This window comes from Erpetoichthys calabaricus, chromosome 14 (assembly GCF_900747795.2).
Source record: "Erpetoichthys calabaricus chromosome 14, fErpCal1.3, whole genome shotgun sequence".
NCBI lineage: Eukaryota > Metazoa > Chordata > Cladistia > Polypteriformes > Polypteridae > Erpetoichthys > Erpetoichthys calabaricus.
The window spans coordinates 4,567,482-4,575,961 of record NC_041407.2 but is presented as its reverse complement, the minus strand read 5'-3'; the positions used below and the strand labels follow the sequence as shown (position 1 = coordinate 4,575,961).

General features: G+C 42.5%; 1 protein-coding gene across 1 annotated transcript in view; it reads left to right on the top strand.

Moving 5' to 3' along the window:
• Positions 1–881: 881 nt before the first annotated feature.
• The window catches only part of b3gntl1 (UDP-GlcNAc:betaGal beta-1,3-N-acetylglucosaminyltransferase-like 1), a 202,296-nt gene continuing 194,697 nt past the window's right edge, over positions 882–8,480 (top strand). Inside the window, exon 1 of the mRNA XM_028818654.2 lies at positions 882–1,096. The gene's annotated coding sequence lies outside the window, so the exon portion shown is untranslated. The remainder of the gene's footprint in view (positions 1,097–8,480) is intronic.

The window sequence follows — 8,480 nt, the reverse complement described above, 5'->3', positions numbered from 1 at the left end:
TCATTTGGTTGTCAGCTGTTCTGCATACAGCGTACACAGCCCGCCACTCCGGCTAATGTGAACCCGTTGGATTTTATCCTCGCCAATCACAGACTAGTAGGTCACGTTAGACGATCCTGATTGGTCAAAATTATGTAAACGAAAGCACGGCTGACAATCGCTGGAAAAGTCGTCAAATGTGACGTGGGCTTTAGAAGATTTTTATTTTATAAATAACTCATGAAGGCCACGCACCAAAATACTACAAAGGATATCAAAATCTGACATTTCATCCACCCTGCACTGGCTGAAGCTCTGAATTTCACAGACTTGGATGGACGTGCCGTTGAACTGACTTGTCATCCGAACTCCAAGTCGAAAAACGTGGCGAGGAAATTTCCTGTCACTGTTGGCATACGTTTTTTTCTTTTATTTGTGAAAGCGGCGTAATGTGGAAGAATGAATGCACTTTACTTCCTTGCAGCAGCAAATAAAAAATTGCAGAACATTGGTGCCGTTTTCACATGATGCACACTAACGCTACTACGTTATTTAATAAATGTATGAAACATTTCACTACCTGCTCAAACCTGATTAATCCAATTCGGAGTCTCGAATAGAGTCAATCCCGACGGGATCGGGAGAACGGCAGGACAAACTGTGAACGCGCTGAAAACACTAAAACAGTCCCACAAAGAATACGTTTATCCTAACAATTAATATAAATACAATTCAAGTAATCCGGAGAATACTATTTTTAATATAAAGGCGTTCTTTTCATACACGCATGCGTAAATACAGCAGATGACGCTCTTGACTACTCGGATATGGCGGCAAAACCCGAACGTGAAATCTCGCGAGACTCCGTCATCCGGCGCAAAGTTTCCAAAGTCAAACAGCGGCCAAGTTCGTCCCACTTTGACAATATTGTGACTGCAGTTTTTAAGTGTTTAAAACACACAACGTACACGAAATGTAGGCCAGTATGTACGAACGGGAAATGCGCTAGTCTCGCCCTTGTAGCGTCAATTAAACGGCGTGGGAATTTGCTTGTAAGACATCACGAAGCCAACATGGGCCCCACCATCTCGGCGCGTTCGGCTGACGACTAATTACAGTGAGTTTTATCACATCTTCTTCCTGTGAAACATTTAGGCTATCTTATTTTGATGAAAATGTTATGCATAATTTTTAATGTTAAAATGTTAAGGTGCTTTCAAGTAACTTTTTTTGTTTGATATGTATCAATATTTTAAAGTTATTGTTGACATTGCATGGAAGTTTTTCATGTTTACTTACTGTACTTGAGCGGACATCTCGTGCTAAATTCAGTTTGAAGTGGAAAGTCGGAATTTTCAACTGGAACGGCCATTTCACCCGGATTTCCAGTTCGGGGCTGGTTTGGCCGACTTCAGGTCACGACGTCAGTCCAAAATAGCGACACGAACTTCAGTGAGAGCTGCGGTATAACACCGTTAATTAGCACTTCTGTCTATTTGTGTCTCATTAAATCAGTCGCACGCACAGTACTGTTCAACTTCTATCCGTGGACGTGTTGCTACGGTATTAGGATGTGCGAAATATCACATAGTCCGAAGGAGCAAACACAGCAAAGGTTTTCCTGGATGCGTCCATATTGTTTTTCCGAATGTTTCACGTCATGTATAGAACGGTGTTCCGCGGGTGAGAGGGCCATAGTGGCTGCAGGTTTTTGTTCCAGCCCATTTGCTTAATTAGAGAAAATCCTTCGCAATAATTTCATTTCATGGCTTGTTAGTGCTTTAACTCTGCCTTGTCAGGTCATTCTCATATCCTAGATTTTTTTTTCCTTTCTAAGGATGTCAACCTTAAACGGATGAGTAATTCTCAGTTAGAGAAATTTGTTTCGTAATTGCATTGGTTTTGATTATTGTATTGTGATCGATACTGAACATGTATGCAAAATTTGAAGAAATTCGCTTTGCCAAAAGTGGGTTTAAAATCAGTTGCAAGATTTGACCCAGACAAACGGACAGAGGAGTCAAGTTAAATAAGATCGTTTACGTAATTAAAAACAAATCCATTAAAATGAATTCAAAAGAAATTAAGAAAAGGGTTAGAATGAAAACCTGCATCCACTGCGGCCCTCCAGGACTGGAGTTTGAGACCACTGGTCTAATGGGGCATTGACTGATCTCATAGGTATTGTGGTCTGAAATTGCAAGAGAGGGAAGAATGGAATTGGCGTTTTAAAGTCGGCTGCTGGTTAGTGGGCCTAAAAAGGACAATTGGCATTTTCAGCACATTTTCTGCTTGTTGGTCAGGTCCTCGGTGGTGCCACACGCTCACAGAGCTTCATTTTGTCCCTTTGTGATTGCCACCTAGCTCTGCCGCACCTGGGGTCAGAGGCAACCCATGTGCCACACTATCCTCTGCAAGCTGACCCAGTGCTTCTAGGATGGGCACTAAATCCCCATTGTTATGATTTGTTTTAAATTTTTTTTTCCTTTTACAAAAAAAAAAAAATTTTTTAATGATGTCTTTAAACACATCTTCTTGACTTTGCTTGAGCATTATTTATTTTATTTTTATTTTGTTTTTGAAATTATCACAATCCTATTTTGTTTTTCTGGCAGGTGTTGCCAATTTGTAGTGTCATTCCTGTGGTGCAGTTTATTGATAGGGGGAATGACCACCTGGAGTTCACAAACTTTGATGTCACTAGATGAGCATCATAAAGGTTTACATTGCGGGACATCTTATTGTCCAAGAGTGTAGATATCTCAAAATGTTCTGAGAGTGTGTGTTAAAGAGAGAATTTTGGGTTACGACTTTTGTTTTGTATCCCTAGGATTTTAGATATGGATCAGCATTAAGGCCTAAGCCAATGTCACATTACTTTGCTGTTGCTGTTGTGTATGTTGGACATGTCAACTACAGTTGCTAATCTCATCCCTGGACCATGTCAGCTTAAATGACTGACAATCGCTGGGCATGTCACATTTAGCAACTGTCCTCAGGGACAAGCTGACAGAGATGGGAGTAGATTCATACCTGGTGGCATAGATAGTGGACTGTCTTAGACAGACCTCAATATGTGCGTCTCAGGAACTGCAGGTGTGACATTGTGGTCAGCAGCACAGGAGCGCCGCAGGGGACTGTACTTTCTCCGGTCCTGTTCACCCTATATACATCGGACTTCCAATACAACTCGGAGTCCTGCCACGTGTAAAAGTTGCTGATGACACTGCTATCGTGGGCTGCATCAGGAGTGGGCAGGAGGAGGAGTATAGGAACCTAATCAAGGACTTTGTTAAATGGTGCGACTCAAACCACCTACACCTGAACACCAGCAAAACCATGGAGCTAGTGGTGGATTTCAGGATGCCCAGGCCCCTCATGGACCCCGTGATCGTCAGAGGTGACTGTGTGTAGAGGTTACAGATCTATAAATACCTGGGAGTGCAGCTGGATGATAAACTGGACTGGACTGCCAATACTGATGCTCTGTGCAAGAGAGGACAGAGCCGACTATATTTCCTTAGAAGGCTGGCGTCCTTCAACATCTGCAATAAGATGCTGCAGATGTTCTATCAGACGGTTGTGGCGAGCGCCCTCTACGTGGTGGTGTGCTGGGGAGGCAGTATAAAGAAGAGGGACGCCTCACGCCTGGACAAACTGGTGAGGAAGGCAGGCTCTATTGTAGGCATGGAGCTGGACAGTTTGACATCCATGGCAGAGTGACGGGCGCTGAGCAGACTCCTGTCAATCATGGAGAATCCACTGAACAGGATCCTCTCCAGACAGAGGAGCAGCTTCAGCGACAGACTGCTGTCACCGCCCTGCTCCACTGACAGACTGAGGAGATCATTCCTCCCCCACACTAAGCGACTCTTCAATTCCACCGGGGTGGTAAACGTTAACATTATACAAAGTTAGTCTGTTATATCTGCATTTTTATCACTGTTTAATTTAATATTGTTTTTTATCAGTATGCTGCTGCTGGAGTATGTGAATTTCCTCTTGGGGATAATAAGGTATCTATCTATCTCCTTTTGCTTAGGTTCTCCACTTTGATTTTTGTCTCTTCCATTCCCCAATCCTTTTTTCATTATGATATTCCTAAATTGTCCGTAGTGTGTGCTTGGGTGTGCCCTGCGATCGACTGGCGCCTTGCCTGGAGTTTGTTCCTGCCTTGCACTCTGTGCTGGCTGGGATTGGCTTCAGCAGACCCCCATGAGCCTGTGTTAGGATATAGTGAGTTGGATAATGGATAGATATTCCAGATTTGTGAAATGGTGCAGAATAACCATAAATTGGTTATAAAATAGTTGAATGCATGTTTCTGTGCAAGATTCTGTCGACATACCTCTTTGTGTAGCAAGAGTAAGGTGTCACTGTGTGTGTGTGTGTGTGTGTGTGTGTGTGTGTGTGGACTTTGTGTGCCATCATGAATGTTTCAGTGCAATTGATATGTTGTGCACGTTTGTATGTGTGCTGGTATGTGCCCAGCCACGTTGTTGTGCATGTTTGCATCTCTCTTTTGTTCTTTGTCTTTATATATGTGTCTGTCTTCATGGAGGGTCTCATGTATCACTTGTGTTCTATTAACTAAATCTGTCTTGTGTGCTGAAGTATCACACTGAACATCCTTGTGAGGTTTGATTGTGCAGCTGAGTTTTTTTTCCTTTGGTCATTATTAACATGTCGTGCAAGGCCCGTGACCTTCCTCTCTTGGTGGGGAGACATGCACTATCGTTGTTTGACCTTGAAATGGTGGGATGTTTAAAACTGAAAACATTTGACCGTCGGTAAACTGTGGTGCTGCACAACAGTCATGGAATATGAGAAGCTGTCTCTGTTGTTGTGGTCAGGATGGGGGGGGGGGGGGGGATTTGCAAAAGGGATGACATCATGAGAAAAAGGTTGCCATGGAGATACGGTCAGTTGTTGCTATGGGACTCTTGAGCAGTGCTCTGGCGTGGAGGAGTAAATAAAAAACTCATTGCTGCCCGTTGGTCAGTGTGCAGTCACAGACACAGGCCCTTTGTTTGGCTTTAAGAGGCACAGAGCCTCAGAGGCTTTAAAGGAGACGTGCGTTTCCTCCCAGCGAGGTGGTCACTTGTTTAAAGTCATGCTGCTGGTCACCAGTGTCTGTGTCCAGGCTGGTCAGCAGTGATCACTGTACAGTGGCCCAACTGTCTGGTCTTATGTGGGTCTGTGTCTCCCTGGGGCTACTGCTAAACTTGGAACTTCTGTCTTTATGGTCCTGAGTGCACCTGCTTAAATCTGTTGCTCTTTGAGTGGGTTTAGAGAAGCCCTCTGTTGATGTCCTATTATGGTGGCCTGTATAAGGAGAGCTTTTTAAAATCAAATTTGTTTGATTAGTCAAATGGTTTCATTTCCTGATATTGGCACTTGCGAGGGAGTGGTGTTGTGCTTTGCCCCATGTGGGCCTGTGTAGGTGTGGGTGGACCCTCCAGAACTATTCATTGCTCTGCATTTGCAGAGACCTCAGTGAATCTTTCCCAGCTACTCGGTTGCCATGAACACTCTGTTTGCTTTTCTCACTCCTTCTTGCTGCCCATTGTTACACTAAGGCTCCATATTTCAGCAGGTACTCCGTTGCCTTGCCAACTTGACGGAGGAGCCATCTCTCATTTTGCAATATGCATAGCTAGACTAGTGAGCGCATTGCAGTTACACAGACTTTAGCATCACTGTCCTTTAAGAAGACAGCGCCTTCACTGGAGAATGGCCTCCCACAATCAGTTCAGTGACGGGGTGAATAGTAAATGGGGTGGGGGTGCAGCAAATATATCTTCTCTTTCAGATGCTCCGTATTCCACAGACGTTGTAACCTTTTTCTCATTTTATTCCAGTTTTAATCTATTGTTCAATTTATTGGAGCTGCTTAATCCAATTTTAGAATTATGGGGAGCATCAGGAACAAGGCAGGAAAAAATATGACTGGGGCACATGTAATAAAAAGGTCCCAAAATGTTGTTTTTTCATAATCCTAAATAAAGATGTTATGGTGGTGCAGTGGTTAACAGTGCTGTCTCACAGCAGCCAGTGCATTAAGCAGTAGCCTACAATAAAAGATGTCCTTTCAATTTAACTTCCTAAGTACCTTGGAAGTGATAACTTTGTGTCTGTGTGAAAGGTTGTGGGGAACAGTCAATCAGGAAGCCACAAGTTAGTGGCAGTGGCTCAATCTGTCATTAAAGTGCTGTGGCTAGTTATTTAAAGAGAACAAATATGGAAGCAAATTTTTGGGTGCTTGTGCACTGTACTTATTGGATTATTATGTTTGTGTTCTCCCAGTTATACCCCCTCTTGTTGTTTCGTCTTTAATAAATGTTTTATTTCATACCAGTAATGGCGCACCGTACGAATACATTTGACTTGAGCATTCCTAGTCTTCATCCTCTTTCTCTGTACGTTTAGCATTCATTTGCTCAGAGGTTGATGCACCTGCTGCTTCCTGAGCAGCCCATCTTTTCTCCACCCTAGTGGCCCGCTTCTTCTCTTCTTTAGTCGGCATCATTTCGCGTTAAACTGATTAAGTCAGTGTTTGTTCTGTAATTACTTAGTATGTTTTCCTTAATTTTTCACTTAAGCTGGCACTACGAAGAGGCAGAAGAAGTAACGGCGAAGGTGGTAGGGATGAGAACGGCGCCCTTATACATGTGTTGATACTACAATGAAATAAAAATAAAAAGAGGAATAACCTTGGAGGTCAGTTATCACCCCGAAAGTGGATAGTAGACGTTGTGTAGTATATGTGGACCAAATTTCAGGTCAAACAGTTTGCGAGCTACAGGTGATTTAAAATCCTGGACACTCAAACGGACAGCCACGGTAGCATATTATATATAAGGATATGATTAATTTTTGGACATTGTTTTGGTTAAGAGAGGCATACAAACAAAGAATGGATATCTACAAATTTAAGAAGCCTAAACTTTGTGAAAATTCTTAAAGGATGTTTTTAGGTGTTTGTACATTGAATTAATGAATACAAAATTTTGAAAATAACAGTAAAAATATTTTAATTTTAATCCGTAGATGAAGTGATGGGTGGTGCAGTGACACAGTGAATAGTGCTGCCTTCACTTGGCCCAGTCTTCACATTCTCCTCCGTGTCTGGGTTTTCTTTCCAATTCCCCCTCAGACGTCACATGTGAGTTACGATTCGTTAATTATGGATTCTAGATTGGCCCTGTTTGAGTAGGTGTGTTCTTGAGTGGGCCTTACGGTGTTTGAGTGGTCCATGCAGGGTTGGGAAATACTGTTTGAATAGGTTTCAGCCCTCCATGTGACTTGGAATCAAAAGGTGATTATCTGCATTTCTAAATATAATTTCCCTTTAATTGAGTTTGATGTTCCTGGGATAGGCCAGTATCTCCAGTAATAATAATTTTGAGAACGTTGTGTAATGTTCTTTAAATAATAGACACCAGGGTGGTTTCTTGTCTTGCACATGTAGCTATTGTAATCAACTTTGACCCTGAATTTGTTTAAACAGTTTTGAAAGTATTATGTAATTTGTACTATAAATGAAAAACTAGTGCCTGGGTTGATTTGTGCCAGTTCTACAGGGTAGGCCTGCAGTGCTCAGTTAGATTAAGTGGGTTTGCGAATGGATGGATAGCCACCCAGGGTTCTAATTACTTTTTTTTTTTTTTATTGAGCTTGTTGCTGCCAGGATAGGCTCCCACCTCCCCCAGTCTTGAATTGGGTTAAATTAATTTTGAAAATAAATAACTGCCAGCATTGGTGTAAGAGAAACCGGTCACGCCAAACCAAAGTTTTAGACGAGTTTTGAACAGGCAACTACAATAGTTGACAAAAGTAAAGCATACAGCAAATTAAGATTAAACCGGCAGGAAACAAAGAGGAGAATGGGACCATCAGTGGAGTCCCCCCCAGGGGTCTGTCCTTGGACCGTTACTTTTACTAATATGTAGTACCAGTAGTGGCGTACTGCACGATAACGTGCAGTGAATACACTTGACTTGAGCATTCCTAGTTTTCAGACTCTTTCTCTGTACGTTTAGTATTCGTTTGCTCAGAGGTTGATGCGCCTGCTGCTTCCTGAGCAGCTCCTTTTCTCCACACTAGCGGCCCACTTATTCTTTTATTTCGTCGGCATCTTTTTTTATTAAAACTGATCAAGTCAGAGTTTGTGTTTCAATTACTTAGTACATTTTCCTTAATTTTTCACTTAAACTGGCACTTAAGTCTTCAATCTGCCACAAGAATAATTTAAGATATGAAGAGAGAGGGGAAGTGACGGCATAGATGGTAGGGATGAGAATGGCCGCCCTGCTGGCCACAGCCGAGAGTTGATTCTACAATAAAATAAAAAGAGGAATAACCTTGGAGGTCTATCATCACACCGAAAGCGGATAGTAGACGTCATGTAGTATATGTGTACCAAATTTCAGGTCAATAGGTTAAATGGTTAGCACGCTACAGGTGATTTAAAATCCTGGACAGACAAATGAACAGCCACG